Source organism: Notolepis coatsorum (genome assembly GCF_963971535.1).
Source record: "Notolepis coatsorum genome assembly, chromosome: 5".
In the NCBI taxonomy this organism is placed as follows: Eukaryota; Metazoa; Chordata; class Actinopteri; order Aulopiformes; family Paralepididae; genus Notolepis; species Notolepis coatsorum.
In genome coordinates this window covers 183093773-183113724 of record NC_140169.1, presented here as the reverse complement: position 1 = coordinate 183113724, position 19952 = coordinate 183093773, and the positions used below count along the sequence as shown (strand labels likewise).

Below are 19952 nucleotides of genomic sequence, written 5' to 3'. Positions count from 1 at the left end.
TGGCAGAGGCCTCGATCCTATGGTGAAAGAAAGAAGCTTTGGCATTAGTAATGGTTTTGGAGAATGTTAACAAGAGGTTGTGATATGTGTCGATGTCAGCAGTGAGGCGTGACTTTCTATACTTCCTTTCAGCTGCTCTCAGGACCTGTCTTTGTTCTCTCACTGGATCTGTCAGCCATGGACTAGGTGGGGAACGGCGGGCAGGTTTCTCAACGAGGGGACAGAGCTTGTCAAAGGAGGTTGTAAGGGCTGAGAGGAGGGTGGAGGTTGCCATCTCTGTGGAGAGAGCATAGAAGGTGTCACTCAAAGGTAGAGCGGATAGTATGTCAGAGGAGAGGGTGGAGGGGGATAGGGAGGCCAGGTTGCGTCTGAGTGAGACGGTTTGAGTTGGGGTGAAGACCTTTCGGTTAAGCATGAGAGTTAGTGAGAAGAATATGAAGGAATGGTCATATACATGTAGGGGAGTTACCGTGGTGTTAATGATGCTGGAGTTACGGGAAAATATGAGATCCAAGGAGTTGCCTGCTTTGTGGGTGGGAGGCATGGCAGTGGGAGTCAGGTCAAACGATTGTAGGAGGGAGACTACTATGACTGACTGAGATGAGTCAGGCAGGTTGAAGTCGCCCAATAGAAGGAGAGGGGTACCATCTTCCGGTAAGGAGCTTAGAAGCATGTCCAGCTCATCTGTGAAGTGATCGAGCGGACCTGGAGGGCGGTAGAGTGTAACAATGGTGAGATTGAAAGGATTAGAGACAGATACTGCATGATATTTGAAAGAGGAGAGTGACAGTTCTGGGAGTGGTGTTAAGTTTGTAGCCCATGAAGGAGATGTCATGAGGCCAGTGCCTCCACCCCGTCTGGAAGGTCGGGGTGTGTGAGTGAAGTTATATTTTGTAGATAATGCTGCAGGTGTTGATGAGTTATTGGGGGTTATCCAGGTCTCAGAGTGGGAGGGAAAGGGAGATTTCTTAGAGTGGAGTGTAAGATAGGTTTATGGTGTACTTAGTACTAGGTGGATCCCTGGATTCCTCAGCGGATAACTCCAGGAAAACTCCTCTTTGTCCCTCTTCGTTGTCCCTCTTCGTTTGTTGACGCTAAGCCAGCAAGCCTTTAAATCCCTATCACTAATTAGTGTTGTCTAACACCTGGCCCTTAACACTTTGATCGCCGGGGTTAAATTCATAATTTACCATCCCTCGCCAGCCCTATTTAACATGGAGAAGTTCCCCTTCTTTGCAGGGCTATAACTTTTTAAATTGTATTGCTAAATTGACATTACCATGGCCCATTCAAAGTCCTATATCTATTGTTCACGGTGTAGCAACGTTATACTTTTTCATTCACATATTCATACTAAAATACGGTCTAAAGTATAAGTATGTTTTTATCGTTTTCTGCAGCTTTCTCCAGAACGTGATTTATAGCCCTAAATGCATTATATTGATGATTGTATACAGTTTGATAGCAATCGGCGCGAGATAAAAAATTTCAACTGCACGTACTTCTAGAAGTTACTACGTATGATCTGATGTTGACCGGATGGGCGGGGGGTCGTTTATAATTCCGTGGGCAACGTTATATCATTCATCTAGTGTGGGTGATATGATCATTAGAGCAGTTAGTATAGAAGACATTAAAAAATAACGCTGAAACTCACCGTAGCTTCCTCTCGCCGTTGGGAGATGAGCGTGGAACAGAATTTTTTCTATTATGGGATGTAGAAATACCTGATCCATTTCCAGGTTGTATAATAGTATATAGCCTCTTTTCCATCGCTTTGGTCTCCTGAGGCTCGCTGAATTTAACATTCATCAAAACGCATCAATTATGTATCAAGTTGTCAACAACATGAATCACAGACTGTCTGAGCTTATCCCAGTCTGCCAACCACTGCACATCCACAACACAAGAAACAAGCATCTTATATCTGGCAAGAGGAGAAGGCTAAATTGTGCTAGCCTAAGCATAGCATGCAGGGGTCCACAGATCTGGAACAAGCTTGATGAAAATCTAAAAATGACTAATACCTTTAAAACCTTTAAAAAATCATTGAAAGAGGAACTGCTCAAATCATATCTCTAATTAAAATGATAACTTAGGAATAAAATTGTCTGTATTATGTATCTCTGTTATATGTCAGTTAGTAGGTAGGTGTATAAACCTACCCACGTTGTAGTTCTTTGTTTTGTTTTTGTTTGTTTGTTTTGTTTTGTTTATTTTGTTATTGTTTTGTTGTTCATATTCTGTTTGTATCTGTGTTCAGGCTCCCTCCAAAAGCTTTAAATAGCTTCTTGGGAGACCTGGCACATGCACACAATTTGCGACATGTTATCACATGAGGATACTCGCATGTAAAATGTATCGTGTGTGTGTGTGTGAATAAAAATTCATTCATTCAATTCAATTCAATTCATTCAATATACGTCCAAATCATGTTGTTTATCGAGTTATTGGCAACGGATCGCTATCCATTGTGTCGAGATCGAGTCCAGGGACCTATAGCGAGTGATCGGACCAAATTGAAATGAGCACCAGCTTCCACTTCCTGTTTCTTCCCTGGGCGATCAGGCCGATCGGCCACCAGATGGCGCTTTTGAACCGTTAGAGAGTTGATAGGGGCTCACCAGTACATCTCATGTCTCCGGCGGGAGAAATATGATTTCGTTCACAGATTTTTGAAATATTGATATCAAAGACGCTGTCCAGCGTCAACGGCAGAATGAGCATGGCGGGGAATGACGTGTTTCAGCGTCAACGGCGATTAAAGGGTTAATAAGTCACTTAAGGAAACAAAATGGCTGCTTTAAACACGCCCCTTAATCAAGTCAGCTGGTCAGGTCAGCAATCAAGTCTCAGTTTAAAGATATTACTAAATTACTTAAAATGTCTTACCCTGATGCAGTGTAAGTCTCTCAGTGAATGTGCTGTCCTTCCACAACAGAATGTAGTACAGAGTGATTCCAGGAGAGGCTGAGGTTCTGCTTTTAAGCAGTGACAGGCCTTTGATAGCACACTCAGTACACAAGTGCTGTCTTTAAGCAGGAAGCAGCCTTTAATGGGGCACTTAAGGAAACAAAATGGCTGCTTTAAACACGCCCCTTAATCAAGTCAGCTGGTCAGGTCAACAATCAAGTCTCAGTTTAAAGATATTACTAAATTACTTAAAATGTCTAACCCTGATGCAGTGTAAGTCTCTCAGTGAATGTGCTGTCCTTCCACAACAGAATGTAGTACAGAGTGATTCCAGGAGAGGCTGAGGTTCTGCTTTTAAGCAGTGACAGGCCTTTGATAGCACACTCAGTACACAAGTGCTGTCTTTAAGCAGGAAGCAGCCTTTAATGGGGCACTTAAGGAAACAAAATGGCCGCTTTAAACACGCCCCTTAATCAAGTCAGCTGGTCAGGTCAGCAATCAAGTCTCAGTTTAAAGATATTACTAAATTACTTAAAATGTCTTACCCAGATGCAGTGTAAGTCTCTCAGTGAATGTGCTGTCCTTCCACAACAGAATGTAGTACAGAGAGTAGTACTTTCTCCCCAAAGCAGTACCGTTCTTTGTTGACGAGCGGAGACCTGTCCAGACAACCTGCCCCAATGATACATAGGCCGTGGATAAGAAGGGGTTAAGCAGTAATGCACATTAATTGAAAGGAAGGGGTTAAACAATAATGCACATTAATTGACACACACACAGTGATCTCATTTGTACGCCTCTTCTTTTATATACATTAGAATGCAATTACTGCAAGGCACAATGCATGGCACTTAGATCTTACACGTGTAAAAGGGTTAATATAATTTGACTCGTCCGCAGGGAGAGAGAGAGCGAGTGTACAGGCGAGCTCCACAAGCTACTCAATGGGAATGGTTATTATTATACACACGTGCGGTCTGCACACCTTAACCACACAACATGTTACAAAGGGTCAGATTAAACCGAATATATATATTTATTGTTTGATATCCCTTGTATAATATTTGTATATCGTTTAATATCCCTTGTATATTATTTGTATATATACACGGAATATCCCTTTACCTGTGTACAAACCAGAGTAATATACGCTCTCCTATTGGACACCCCCCCCCCAGGCTCCAGGCAGTCTCGTACTCAGACAGGTGCAGTGGGCGAGTTTGGGGCATGTTAGAACATGCCTTTGGCAGTGTAGTGATTCAGGACCAAAGTGACCAGGTTGGGACTAGATATTCACTTAGGTATAAATATGGCGCAGGTGAAAACAGCAGTAGTTCATCAAGTAGTTCAAGTTCAGTGTCCAAGCCTTCACCACGAGTCAACGTGCAGTGAAGTGAGCAACCTTGCATCTAAATAGAGCATTGAGAACCGTGTGCGAATAGAATAGTAAAAGTGTCAGAGTTTAGTGAAGTAACGTCAAGTTCGACCTAGTTAATGTGAAGTATAGTGCACAGGAGAATCGGCACCGGCGACTGCAGAACCATTTCTGGTTGGATTATATTGCTTTGGGACCGTGACCGCTGGAGAAGAGAACCGTCGATCCCACTGTCGTTTGGGATTTACCCCCGTGAGGATCATCACTCGGGCCCGCCTCTAGGAAGAGGCTGGCTAGCTGTCGTCAATGCTATTCGAGCATCCTGGATTATAGCTGTTGCTTTGTCTGCTGATCTTGGAGTACATGCACCGGCTCCTGTATCTGGAGCCTCGTTATTCCTCGTTGACCCAGACTTTGTACCCGAACATTCCTCTACCCCTACCGGCCTTACACCCCGGAGGGAACCCCCCAGTGTCTCCAGCTGGTACCAGTGTGCCCTATGTAATTGCTATACCACAGGTGGCGTCAGCTTAGACCCATCCTAGTATTCATACTATTCTCATTGACTTATGCTCTTGACTGACTTTACGTGTGTTCTTCGCCATACAAGCGCGAGCCTAATTCTCAATCTGTAACCTAACGTTGCTTAATAATAATAAATACCCTCCAAATAGAACTTTATGTGTCAATGCCGTATTCTTGTGTGGGTGTTCACCATATACATTCATGTACTATATGGCCAGTAATTAAAGTACATAACTAGTAGTGGTTTAATATATCACAATCTTTAATACAGTCAGGGAATTGTACCCCTCAGTTACAATTGGTCCTTCGAGCCGGAGGGTATCAGTGTAATATTTAATATAATATTGATATTAACCATGGCCAGCGGTGAAAACTCCCCAAGCGGCTCGCCCAAGCTAGAACACCCGCAGCGCAAAAAACGTCAGCCACCTCCCTATCTGGAGGAATACGCTGTCGTTCTACTACCTAGCTTATCTAAACAGACGTTAAATACGGATAAAGCGGATAGTCAAAGCATGTCAAATCCTATCGACCAGGCGACCCTGCCAGTAGAGACCCCAGTGGGTTCAGACCAAACTGACTCAGCTCATGGGGGGGACCAGGTGGGACATGACATGACTATACCTCCAGACAACGTCACCGGGATAGTCCCCGGAGTGCTCCAGGATAAAGAAAGCGCTCCAGGGACAGAACCCGACACACAACCAAGAGAAGAGAAGCACGCCCAGGAGATGGACCTCGGGGCGCGCCAGGAGAACAGATCTCCAACGAGCTCTGTCAGAAGCCGATCACCTCCGTCAGTGTCATCCCCCAGCCAGGCGGACCAGATACTGGCGCAAGCCTTGATCGCCACACTGGCAGCCTCCACCGAAAGAGACCGACTTCAGGGTGAACGCGACCGGCTTCAAGCAAAGACGCTTAGTGAGCGCGAACACTCTGCCATGGAACGCGAGCGCCTCCAGGCTCAACAGACGAGCGAGCGCGAACAACGAGAGCGCCTCCAGGCGCAACAACAGACGAGCGAGCGCGAACAACGAGAGCGCCTCCAGGCGCAACAATTAAGCGAGCGCGAACAATCTGCAGCGGAACGAGAGCGCCTTCACGCGCAACTCCAAGCGCAAGCCCTTAGTGAGTGCGAACACTCTGCAACCGAGCGAGAGCGCTTCCAGGCGCAACAAAGGAGTGAAGACGACCGCATAAGACTGGAGGAGAGACGCCTTCAGACGGAAGAGAACATTGAAAGAGACCGCGCCAATGCACAGCGCGACGCCGCCAATGCACAGCGCGAAGCCGCCAATGCCCAGCGCGATGCACAGCGCAACGCCGCCAATGCCCAGCGTGAAGCAGAGCGCGACGCCGCCCATGCCCAGCGCGAAGCAGAGCGTGACCGGCTGCAGGCGCAGATGATAGAACAATTGATTGCCAGGGCGACACCCCCTCTCTCCGCACGGAGCTCCCGGAGATCATCACGACAAGGGTCTAGGGCACCTTCCCCTACCCGACGAAGCGACCCGGGACCCGGCCAACAGGGGGATCCTGTCTACGTCTCCGACCCCCCTCCCCGACCGGTCCATACGAGACCCAGCCACCGGGAAGAACCGGCCTACGTAGCCGAGAGACTGACTAGAAGACTCCAGGACCTAGAAGAGGAAGAGGAAGAGGAGGAAAGTCAAGCCCACCAGCAGCAACGTACTCTGGACCAGGAGGCCCAGTACAGCCCAGACGTCAGCCCCGAGTCACTGCACTACAAACCCCCGACTCGACTCACGGGTGAGTTTGACGTACAGTCAGCACCGAGGAACAGCACCTGGGTACCCGGCCTCTGGTACCCACCAAGTACCAGCCCACGACAACACGTACGGGGAGACTCGCCCAGGAGGCCTCTTCCCCTACGCTCACCAATGTGCCAGCCATCCATGGCATCGTACCTTGGCACACCGACGTTCCCAGACTTTACGCGCGAGGACAGAGCACAGTACACGGAATTACGGATGTGCTTGGAGACTATGATGTCCGACGTCCCCGATGAGTCGTACAAATATGCCATCCTCCTCAAGCACCTCAAGGTGCCCAGAGCGCATAATATAGCGCTGGCATATTCCAACTCAAGCACCCCATACTCCGCGGCTCTAGTGGCCCTCGACCAGCGTTATGGACGCATATGGGACTACGTGATACAAGAAATAAGAGATATCGACCGCCTCCCCCCAGCCAGAGACAATAGAGCACTGGATGACCTCTCTATCAAGGTACAATCCCTCGTGGGGATGCTGGGGTCCCAAAAGGAGAAGGGGAGACATGAACTATATGCAAACTCTAATGTGGAGCGAATACTGGAGAAGCTCCCTCCAGCCCGCCAAGAGCGTTTTCGGCGGCAGAGAGACCACCGCGACCCCAACGGCCCAGAAGCATCCCTCCTAGACCTAGCTGATTTCCTCGCCAGGGAGGTCAGCAGCCTACGACTGGACACGTTCGTGTGGAGTGGACCAAGCCCAAGAGATGGACCTCGGAGATCTAATGATAACCGCCGGTCAGTGACTGTTATGCACCAGGCCGAGTCAGTGCCGCAGCACGAGAACCACAGCAACCCCCCGACCAAGGGGGAGTGGAAGATTGTATGCCAGTACTGTGAAGAGGAACATCGGCTGTATCAATGTGACACTTTCAAGAAGCTGACCACTGACGAGGTGAGTCAGTGGATCAAAGCCAACCGCCGCTGCTTCCGCTGCGCGCGCAGCCATATGGCAGCTGAGTGCCGTTTAAAGAAGAAATGTAGCAAGTGCGACGGCGCCCACTTGGAGGTCCTGCACGACATCAACAAGCGTCCGCCAGGAAACCAAAGTGGGCCCGTCACGGTGATGTATCAGGCCGAGGCGGTGGCACCACTACCGAAGATCCATAGGACCGCCCCCTGGTGTCCTGACTGCTACAGCAGACACTGGGAGTCACGGTGCTACTCAGACTACCGCGAATCGGCACCACCACAGACAGGTGACAACCCCCCGGCAAAGGAAGTATGGAAGATCGCCTGTACGTACTGCCGCGGAGGACACTGGCTGGACCAGTGCGACGTGTTCCCGAAACTGACCAGCGCCGAAATGGAGCAGTGGATTGCGTCTGACCCCCCACAAGCCGGTCACCGCCGATTCCTGTGCGAGGATAACATGAGAAGAATAGCCCGACGAGGCAACCGACCAACAGGAGTGCTCCACATAGACCCCAAGCATAGCGGGACCCCCCGAGTGCTCATCAAAGTGGTCAGAGTGCTCCTGAGCTACGAGGACAAGGTCCTGGACACTTACGCCGTCCTAGACGATGGGTCTGAAAAGACTCTCCTCCTCGCTTCCGCCGCAGCCCAGTTGGGCCTGCGGGGTGTCAAAGGAACAATGACAATCCATATCATTAGAAGAGACCAGAAGACCATAAAGGGTGAAAATGTCTCCTTCAAGATAGGCCCAAGAAGAGGGAGTTCCGAACTCCACCCCCCTCAGCTGCGCTCCAAGCGACGTAGCTGACCTCGAACCCAGCACCCCAAGCGACTTCTTGATGGGGCGGCCGAAACCGGCCCCTCCTCAGACGGGGTACAGACCAAACAAGAGGAACAGACGGAGGATGTGGAGACACAGCCAAGCACAGATCAACCAGTCTCAGGCCCGCTTCCTCCTAAGCTCCCTACCATCCCTTCCAGCCCGTCAGAAGCGGGTCAAGGACAGGGACAACTTAAAAGTGGACATAGTCGTTATGATCATAGACCAGTCACTACCCCGAGCTGCGTGGCCGGCCGGCCGCGTAAGCAAAGTGATCACTGGTGCCGACGGAAAGGTCAGAGCGGCAGAAGTTATTATCCAGGGACGGACCTACACCCGACCCGTGGCGAGGCTGATAGAGTTGCCAAGGCTCCCTGACTCCCTTGATGACGATCATGACCCACTGACTTTGTAGATTGCCCTACTCCCCACAACAGACATTGAGTAGTTGACAGGACTATTAATCTGTCTTCGCTTTAACTAATTAGGTGGGGACTAATTAGGAGGCGGCTGTTACAAAGGGTCAGATTAAACCGAATATATATATATATTTATTGTTTGATATCCCTTGTATAATATTTGTATATCGTTTAATATCCCTTGTATATTATTTGTATATATACACGGAATATCCCTTTACCTGTGTACAAACCAGAGTAATATACGCTCTCCTATTGGACACCCCCCCCCAGGCTCCAGGCAGTCTCGTACTCAGACAGGTGCAGTGGGCGAGTTTGGGGCATGTTAGAACATGCCTTTGGCAGTGTAGTGATTCAGGACCAAAGTGACCAGGTTGGGACTAGATATTCACTTAGGTATAAATACGGCGCAGGTGAAAACAGCAGTAGTTCATCAAGTAGTTCAAGTTCAGTGTCCAAGCCTTCACCACGAGTCAACGTGCAGTGAAGTGAGCAACCTTGCATCTAAATAGAGCATTGAGAACCGTGTGCGAATAGAATAGTAAAAGTGTCAGAGTTTAGTGAAGTAACGTCAAGTTCGACCTAGTTAATGTGAAGTATAGTGCACAGGAGAATCGGCACCGGCGACTGCAGAACCATTTCTGGTTGGATTATATTGCTTTGGGACCGTGACCGCTGGAGAAGAGAACCGTCGATCCCACTGTCGTTTGGGATTTACCCCCGTGAGGATCATCACTCGGGCCCGCCTCTAGGAAGAGGCTGGCTAGCTGTCGTCAATGCTATTCGAGCATCCTGGATTATAGCTGTTGCTTTGTCTGCTGATCAAGGGAGTACATGCACCGGCTCCTGTATCTGGAGCCTCGTTATTCCTCGTTGACCCAGACTTTGTACCCGAACATTCCTCTACCCCTACCGGCCTTACACCCCGGAGGGAACCCCCCAGTGTCTCCAGCTGGTACCAGTGTGCCCTATGTAATTGCTAAACCACAGGTGGCGTCAGCTTAGACCCATCCTAGTATTCATACTATTCTCATTGACTTATGCTCTTGACTGACTTTACGTGTGTTCTTCGCCATACAAGCGCGAGCCTAATTCTCAATCTGTAACCTAACGTTGCTTAATAATAATAAATACCCTCCAAATAGAACTTTATGTGTCAATGCCGTATTCTTGTGTGGGTGTTCACCATATATATTCATGTACTGTATGGCCAGTAATTAAAGTACATAACTAGTAGTGGTTTAATATATCACAATCTTTAATACAGTCAGGGAATTGTACCCCTCAGTTACACAACACATGTAACCAAAAAAATACAGTGGGCCCACAATACACCTTTCCGCGGTGACGGGAAGTCCCGCCCCCCCGTGTTACTGTTGCTATGGTCTCCCAAGCTCTCCCAAATGTTCTCACAGGCACACTGAAACAACCACATGTCAATCGAACAACATGGATTCTCTCTTTTTTTTTTTTTTTTTTTTATTATTGCAAAACAAAACTTATTAAAAGTCAGTATCATGGATTCTCTCTTAAGGATTCCTGAAACTATTGCTATCAGTTATTTGCCCAATGCCGCTACTCTATCAAAGAGTTCTCCAGAAAGGCCTGAATTATTTTACTCAAGGATATATCCATGAAATTAGGATTTCGGACGGAGAAGGAGATGACAACGTCAAAGTTGATGCCAAGTGTTGGCGGTCTATGCGGAAGACACAAACGCCTCACAAACTCCACATTGTAATTCGTCAGGATACAATTGTGGAGTCCTACTGCACATGTAAAGCAGGGTGAGTATGTTAGTGGTCCCTTATTATAAAATTGTTAGAGTGAATGAAGATTTAAGCCTAGTATCTGCTAACTGCTAGCTACAATGGGCTAATCATCTAACGTTATGCTAATCACACATGTCGTGGTATGTAGGTGACAAATAAACCTTTGAATTTGAACTACTGTAATTAGCTAGCTTACCTTTTAGTGTTGGCGCAGCTGTATATTGATGTGTGGAGTAGCTATCAACCATTTGATTGTTGCATGTGTATTTTCAGGATAAATGGACACTGTTCCCATGTCGTTGGCATTGTCAAGTCTCTTCAAGGATTCAAATGGCACAACTTTACCCACATACCAGAACAACAAAGTTGCACCAGCATACCACAGCAATGGCATGTCCCCAGAGGTGCTAAAATACAGCCAGTACCTATTAACCATGTCGTGGTTGCAAAACCCTCTGAGAAGAGAAAGAGACGGCCAGTGGTGTGCCATGTTGACACTTCTTACAGGTAAAGTGGTAGTAATACACCCAACAGATATAATAAAGTGAACAAAGTCCATGAGTTACAATATCAAAAATGAATTTTATTAGTAATACTCTTTATAAGTTGATGTACATATAAAATTAGCTCATGAGACATCAATGTCAATGAAGAGAACACAATCTTAGAAGAATTCAGGATTCATAAAATAGCATAGCACTGAAACTGCCCTCACCAAAATAATCAGTGACCTCAGACTAAACTCTGATGAGAATAAGGTCTCCATCCTTATAGTGGTATTCATAAATAAATATTACAAATTAAGTTTTTTATGACCTTGAACGTGATGCAATCTTTTCATGCACTGATGTGCCAACTCTGTCAGTTACCTAATAAGGCAGAAGGGTTAAAACATACATCAGAGGGAGGAAATTCTATGTTAAACTAGGAGGCCACATGTCTGAGATATATGACAACAACTATGGAGTTGCACAAGGGAGTTGCTTAGGTCCTTTACATGTTACTGCTGGGTGATATCATCAGAGGACATAATGTAGGTTTTCTATCTATAATTCTAATTATCGGCCCCAAAACAAAAAAATAAACGTTAATAAAGAACCTGGGAGGACTAACCCCTTGGATCAAATCTGAGGTCACAAGTCTCTGGGTTATCATAGATTCAGAACTGAACTTCAATTTTCATATTAACAAAGTGACCAAAACATCGTTCTTCCATCTCAGAAATATAGCAAAAGTACGACCAAGTTATTATTAATATATGCAATACATTTAATACAATATTTTAAATATTTACAGACTTCCAGCTGTAACAGAGGAAGATATTGCCCATCTACAACGGATGACTGGAACACCTTTGGCAACTATCCTGTCTACCAGTGTGCCAAAGATCACAACCCCTTTTGGAGAAGTCCAGATTGGTTCTGTACTTTCTTATCAGGTAATGCAGGTCTACAATTTCATTTATCAGTTACAAACACATCCTGTTGTAGGGTCATAAAACAACAAACTGACCATATCTGGTTTATCGTTTTGAAAAGGGTTGTTGGTATGCGATCTGAAAGGATTTTGTACGTCTTAACTTTACATATAAGACGCTCAATATGAACCCTGTGACGAGCAATTTTGTTAGTCAACGCCACATTTGACTGAGACATCTGAGAATGACCAGCAGCAAAAGGAGGGATATTCAAACGTAATCCAAGCTCTTTCAACTCGTCGTGTATTGTAAAACCCTTGTCAGCCATAACAGCATCACCATCCTTGATGTAACCATGAACTTTCAGTGTTTTAAAGTGGAGATGAAGCAGTGAGCAATGTGATCCTAGTTTGTTTGTTGTGTACCTTGTGTAAGACAGGGTTCTATAATCAAATGTGAAATCTATCTTATTTGTCTGAAAAATATAATATAATATCCCTGTTTTCAACATGGGCGCCGCCATTTTGTTGCTGACGTCATGCTGGGGGTTGGGTGTATACACTCTGGTTAGCTGCCTATATTGAATGGGTCAGTCAGCAAATAAAATGTTGCCTACAAAACAACGGGACCGCGGTGGTTCTGTTTGTATTGCTCCTGGCTGTTCAAACTAATTTTACCATGTGAGAGAGAGGAAAGTTGGTTAATTTCCACAAACTACCAGTGAAAAAAACAGTGTTTACATGTTGGCTCGGGCTGGCTGCACTCAGGCGGCGCGACCAGCCTGTTGGACAGGGAAGGAGGATCTGCAGCGAACACTTCATTGCCTCGGATTATGTTGTTGGGGTGGGATGTTTGTCCAGAAGACCACTAATCAGCTGAAGCCGGACGCGGTTCCCTCGGTCTTCGACAGACAGACCGGCGTTAGCTCTCGGGAGCGATCGCTAGCTAGTTGGCACCAGCCGGGGCCCGGCGTTAGCTCTCGCTAGCTAGCGTTAGCAACCGGAGCGTCGCGGAGCATTCAGCCTGCTGGCTACCTAGACCCACTTCAACCAGCGTCGCGGAGCATTCAGCCTGCTGGCTACCTAGACCCACTTCAACCAGCGTCGCGGAGCATTCAGCCTGCTGGCTACACAAGCTGGCTACACAAGCTGTGTAGCCAGCAGGCTGAATGCTCCGCGACGCTCCGGTTGCTAACGCTAGCTAGCGAGAGCTAACGCCGGGCCCCGGCTGGTGCCAACTGGCTAGCGATCGCTCCCGAGAGCTAACGCCGGTCTGTCTGTCGAAGACCGAGGGAACCGCGTCCGGCTTCAGCTGATTAGTGGTCTTCTGGACAAACATCCCACCCCAACAACATAATCCGAGGCAATGAAGTGTTCGCTGCAGATCCTCCTTCCCTGTCCAACAGGCTGGTCGCGCCGCCTGAGTGCAGCCAGCCCGAGCCAACATGTAAACAACACTGTTTTTTTCACTGGTAGTTTGTGGAAATTAACCAACTTTCCTCTCTCTCACATGGTAAAATTAGTTTGAACAGCCAGGAGCAATACAAACAGAACCACCGCGGTCCCGTTGTTTTGTAGGCAACATTTTATTTGCTGACTGACCCATTCAATATAGGCAGCTAACCAGAGTGTATACACCCAACCCCCAGCATGACGTCAGCAACAAAATGGCCGCGCCCATAATGCTAAATGCTTCAGAAATGTACACAACAAATCGTTTTTTCTTAGAAACTGGTTATTTTTATAACGTGACTTCTTCTGTGGCTTATCTAAATACTAATGTGATGCTATGAATATGTATTTATCGCACTGCTTCATTTCCACTTTAAGTAAATCATAAAAACCACTGCTTTCAGTAATCGCCTTATCGGATACAGCACCTGTAAATAACTCAGACACAAAAATGACAGACCCACTTGGATCACATCCAATCAATGCTTTGAGGGTTGTGCTTGACTTATAGTCACTATAAAGCTGACTTTGTAAAGCCAGTGCAGATGGCACCTGGGTCTTAAATTCAGTACCATCAATAATGACTAAAGTAGAAGGAAATTCCTTTCTAAAGTTTTCAGGCATGTTTTCAATAATAATGTCTCTATGAGGCCATATGCTAATTTGTCCAAATTTAAAATACATAAGTTCTATGCATGTATTAAAAACAAGTCCTGCAGACTGCATGGATACTCCAAATCTTTGAGACAAATCTTGAAGTCCAAAGTTGTGTCTTAACCTACACAATGTCAAGAATAGGCCATTGGATTTTCCTAGTGACCTCATGTCTTTACGGCCCTTTGCATAAGGTGCATCACAGCCAGCAGGCACAAGAAAATCTAACAATAACATGAATCTAACATATGTGATCCCAGTGTAGTACTTAAAAAGCCCTTTGATCTTTGTTTCTTTTTGGACAACACTTTGTACAGTACAGAATGTCTTTTTCTGAGCATCCTGTTCGAGAGACTGTATTATCTGTTCCTTTTCAAGAAGCTGCCCTCTCAACCAGGTTATCGTCCTCTCCTTCTTCTCCAGCTCTGACTTCAATCTTGCACCTTCCACAGCAGTGCCCAATACTTCTAAAGGGCAAACCCCTGGAAACAGAAATATTACAATTATTGTTAGGGAGTTTCCACATATACATGACATCACAATAATAACATTTTGCTTTTATTCTACAGACAAGAAATCTCAAGAAGAAAACAGACCCGGTTCCACACCAGAGGTGTGGAAATGTATCTGTGCACCAGCCATCTCCAGTGAAGCTTCCAGCGATCTACAAAGATCTGAATACTGCAGACACAAACCTGGTAGCACTGGAAGAACGCACTCGGGCCCAGGCTCTGTCAAATGACTGGTTTGAAGAGCGGAGGTCACGACTGACTGCTTCAAACTTTGCGAAAGCGGTAAACAGAAAATCTGCCCCAACAACAAAATTTCTGGAGAGTGTTTTCCGGTTGACATCCATTTGTGCCCCGGCTTTGGAGTATGGGAAAAGGAATGAGGCAAAGGCCAAGGCCAAATATCTGGAGGTTTATCCCGCCAGACATTTTCACAAGTGTGGTCTTGTTGTCAATTCAGAGTTCGATTTTTTAGGAGCCACACCTGACGGGAAGTTGTGCGACAATGGCGAGAGTGGGATAGTCGAAGTGAAATGTCCTTATAAGGCAAGAAACTGTTTGATATTGGAGGCTTGCGACAACTTCCCAGATTTCTGTTTACACAAAGATGAGGGGGGCAGTATTTCATTGAAGAAGACGCACGACTATTATGTGCAAATACAAGGACAACTTATGGTGACAGGCTGCCAATTCTGTGAATTCATAGTTTTTACGCAGAAAGATATCTTTGTGGAAAGAATATTCCCAGACATACCATTTATGGAAAGATTACTGCACAGACTTGCTGCATTTTTTAAAGATTATGCTTCTCAGTTCCTAAAAGAAAGGTAGACCCTTACATTCTCCTTCAGTCTGAGTAGCTGTGCACGTCTGTGTAGCTGTATAACTGAGCTCCGATTGGTGGTTGATGACATCCAGAGAGGGATTGATGTCCCTGTGAAGTATCATAATCAAATAAATGCACTTTAATTAATAAATCCATGTTGTTCATTAATCATAACATTTGGTCTCAGTATTATTTATGTATTGTTTGATTGTAACAAGAACTTGCAGTATCTTTGGTTCACAAATTAATACTAGATATGAGCATTTATAACAAATTATTAAATGACATCTGATTCACACATGCAAATGGTGTTTTTAGTTAGTGATTCACATCTTCACTAACACATCACAATATTCAGACAATACCGCCTATAAGGACTTTGACAATACCCAGTCTTCAGGACTTACAAGTTAGTATTTTCCTGCAGTAGTTCTTTTTTAGATGGGGGGTTGTCAGGATCAAGCAGGCGTCTTTTCTTTGGCAACGGACGCACCGACTTACATGTGGTCCCATCAGCTTTTATAGGGTCTGGATATTGCACAGTAGGTCCATCCCCGCCAACAAAATGCTATAAGGTGAGATAGGCATGACAGAGAAGAGAAAGTGGATCACAGATTGTAAGGCATTCAGGTTACTCATGCTAGCTGATTGAAAACTGTATTAACAGATTGCAGAATGGGTACAATACAGTACAGCTCAATACACATAATAGTTAAGGGGATGCAGACCAGAGAAAGACTTTAGTCTTGTTTACATCAGGGTCCCCCATTTTCAATTCATAATGACATTTATGTGTTATGACATACAACAGATATATAGCATGACATTTATGAAATACAGATACAGTACTGTTACATTTGTGACATCCAAGATATGCAAATATACAGTACTGTTAAAAAGATATCCTAACAGGAAATATATACATACGAGGGGGAGGAAACTGTACATTAGGAGGGGGGGGGTTGGACATTTACAGTACACTAACATTTAGCTAACGTTAGTTTGGTTGTTAGAATCAACTGGACAACTTCCAATTCATAATTTTCAAGGGTGTTGACTAAGTAGCTGTAGCTATATGTAGTTTTCCTTCAGCTCATGAACTGATCGGAATGTTTTCGGAGACTCTTTTTGGCGACGTTAGGTTAACGTTAGGTTAACCATGCGTTAGCATTAGCTATGAATAGCTGGCTACCTAACGATCGGCTAGCCATCTATCTATCTATCTATCTATCTATCTATCTATCTATCTATCTATCTATCTATCTATCTATCTATCTATCTATCTATCTATATACAGTATATATAAGATAACAAGTGATGACTTCTGTTTAACTCAAATGTTGAAGCATATATTACTGAAGCATATTTTTCGGGCTTACCGTTGAGCATACAGCCTTGTTCTTGTTGATCGTGTCCACATTCAGCTGTGTATGGGGCCGTCCACAAGCCTTAATCCACTTTAAAAAAAATTCCAACTGTGTTTTAGGCTTTGGAAAATTTATAAAACGCGCTCCCTTTAGTCTTTCTGGATATCTCTGGTCATTATTGCACGTTCCCCAAGCACATCTAAGAACCATTTTCTCGACAACAACAATGCAGCCTGCAGGACTGGCTGGCTATCTGTGAGACATCATGGCGGCTCTATTTCAAGGGGCGCGGCCTTAAGAAATCGGGCAATCTTATTGGTTATTATTCTCTGTGTGATTGACAGCGGGGAAAGGTCTATTGAAACAAAAGTCCTAGCTAACCCGGCATTACCCAAAATAACAAACGTCGGGGTGCCCCTAGTCACTGGTGCTCCTTAGAGGGCCCGCTCTCGAAAAGGAGAATGTTCGCCGATAAAGTTCCAGCGCTTGGAGAGCTCACAGTACCTGGCTTGAGTGTACCCACCGAGTGCTGGCCTGCTCCCGCAACGAATGTCCGTGCTGCGAGATGGCCGTCGAATGGTCCCGTGATTGTCACCTGTGATAGCAAGGGGCTAGCTGGGCGGACGTTTAGGCAGGCGACAGCTGGAGGTGGGTGCGGTCCGGCGACGTCTGTTGCGGTGTCCTCTTCGGGGCTGGGAGACGGTGGAGCGACGCGCAAGCTAACTGTGCTACTAGGCCTATACTGAAGCTAAGCTGTGGGTCTGCGCGACCCCCTAGCCTTCCGCCTATACTTTAGCTAAAAGGCAGCGCGTGCAATATCCACAGCACTCTCCGGCAGTAGAACGTCTTCTTCTTGGTTCACACGTACCCTAAGCACTAACTGGAAGCTAAACTATCGCATACGACGTTACTATCCCGCACCGTGATGGGAGTCGTATTCCGCGTGTCTTTAGTACCGGGAGCTCTTCGTCCACGCGTCCTCTTGCTTCAGTGGAAAAACGACGAAGAGGGTGTCTCGCTGTATGAGTTCCGCCTTCAGCCAGCTTCTTCCTCACCTGCTTGTCACCAGCCCAACGTCGCACCAGCTCCCCCTAGTGGCAGTCCAGTGCCGTGTCCCACTACTAAATGTCAATATAGGAGATGGAGAATCATGGCGGGTCAGCAAGTTACACAACGTTATCATGAACACAGTAGAGTACAAGGAGTTAGAGTTAGACACATTGAATTATTGTTAGACATATTCAGGTGTCTACATTTGTTATATTCCCACCTACAGTATAGACAGCCTGGAATTCTAGACTGAATCATCTAAAAACAACTATCTTCTCAGATGGGGTCACAGGGATAAAATCTCATGAAACGGGTCGATGGCCTATTATGTGTCAGTTTGAGGGTCCTTGACATGAAAAGGTTAGAGAGCCATAGAAATAGAGGCTGGAATTATTCGGTCCTAGTCTGCCTGTTACTGCTGCTTTTCTTCCCCTGCCCATCTGTTCCCACCATTATCCCACCTGCAATTGACCATCCCACATCTGCCCACAGTTCTATAAAGGTAAAACATTGATGCCAAAATAATGTCTCACAATCTAACCTAATTTCAGTTTTCATGTGCGATACCAAATGTGCAAGGTTATTATTTAACTTCCGATCCAACCGTTATTTGGTCTAAAAACCCACTGACGTTTCTAGGTTGGATAAGCTGTAGGCATAATATGGCTAAGAGAGAGATGAGCCGCACGGCAGGCTATCGGCGTGTGACCAAGTGGATTTTTATCAAAATCCAAATGGCCCCATTTTCTTTAAGAGTGGTTCGCCTCTCCCCAAAGCAGCAGCAAGCATAGTGCATTGTTTTTCTTTTCATTCTGAAACCCATTGGCCGCTTTTTTTTTGTATCCACTTTTTTCTCCTCTTTTTCTATTTTTCTCCCATCCCAATTTCGCTGTGCCAATTCTCCCCTCCCCTGTCTTGAACGTTGCTCGCATGATATGCCCCCCACTGGCCGGTTGTAGGGAGGATAGAAGCCTTGCATCACGTGTCCCCTCCGATACACGAGGAGGCAGCCTGTCACATATTTTCACCTGCCAGCGCAGACTCTCATTGGCGAGGTGTAACGTGTGGGAGGCTCACACTACTCCCGCCGTTTCCTGTCTCTGCTGTGCTGGCGTCCCCCAACCGACCTGTAGGAGTCGCTGTCCACAACGTCCAGATTACCACCCATCGACTTCCACCCGCTAACTCTGCCAATTGAGTTAGTATGACGGCCGGCCCAAGCCGAAGGCAACGCCGGCAGCCGGATTCGAACCCGGTGTCTCTTGCGTTGGTGACAAGTGCAATGTCCGCTGCGCCACCCAGCCGCTTTCAAACTACAAGTTCTGCACTCGCCAGCATGAAAGCCAACTGCGCTACCGTTTCAAGCCAAATCAAAAGTGCCCACTTGATTTGAATGAAGTTGCAGTATTTCTGAGGAATGCATTCAACAGACTTCTCCAGCTCTCTTTCACCAGCACTGACTTTGATTATATAGTTAATAGATAAAAAAAAAAAAACATTCTCCAAATGTTTAAGTTATAAGGAATGCAAACCATCTTGAATGAAAGCAGTGAGTTGTATTTAGTCATATATAGCACAGATCATTGATATACATGTGTGTACAGGTATACTTGGACTCTATCAGAGCTTTCCAACACTGTTCTACCCACCTGTAACTGCATGCTGCACAGTATGAGACATTGTGTCAGAAAGAGAAGTTTGTCAGGTGACTTGGAACCCATAGCAAATGCGATTATGCGGTTCTCTATTTTACCATTACAGAACCTCATAATAGTTTTCATGTTACCTATCCTGTCAGCACTGCGACTATCCATCTATTCCACTCTGGAACACGGCATCACGGCATTCTGTCTGAAGCTCACACGATGATGGCATTATGCTTCGCTGGGACACAGTACATGTTTGTAAAATAGTTCACATAAACACAACAACACTGCTTAACTTATATAATCTTGTTCTAACTAAGATCCGCTGAAAAAAGCAATAACACTAGGTCGATCAACTTACAACTAAGCATTTCCTGGCAGATAACAAGATGAGAGTTAACCTACAAATATGAGACAGTTCTGATAGCACAATAATGACGTAACTTAGAGATTGCTGGGAAAACTTTACTCCATCTGTACAAGAAGTTACAAAAGCGTTTG

General features: G+C 45.9%; 1 protein-coding gene and 1 long non-coding RNA gene across 2 annotated transcripts in view; one reads left to right on the top strand and one right to left on the bottom strand.

Moving 5' to 3' along the window:
- The window catches only part of asic4a (acid-sensing (proton-gated) ion channel family member 4a), a gene marked incomplete at its 3' end in the record, with an annotated part of 434161 nt that overhangs the window by 220153 nt on the left and 194056 nt on the right, over window positions 1-19952 (top strand). The window lies entirely within an intron of this gene.
- Window positions 13807-16792, bottom strand: LOC311228062. The gene is made up of 4 exons (XR_014619663.1): window positions 16768-16792; window positions 15796-15956; window positions 15402-15496; window positions 13807-14535 (listed from the first exon to the last, which is right to left on the bottom strand). It is a non-coding gene; the product is annotated as an uncharacterized lncRNA (long non-coding RNA).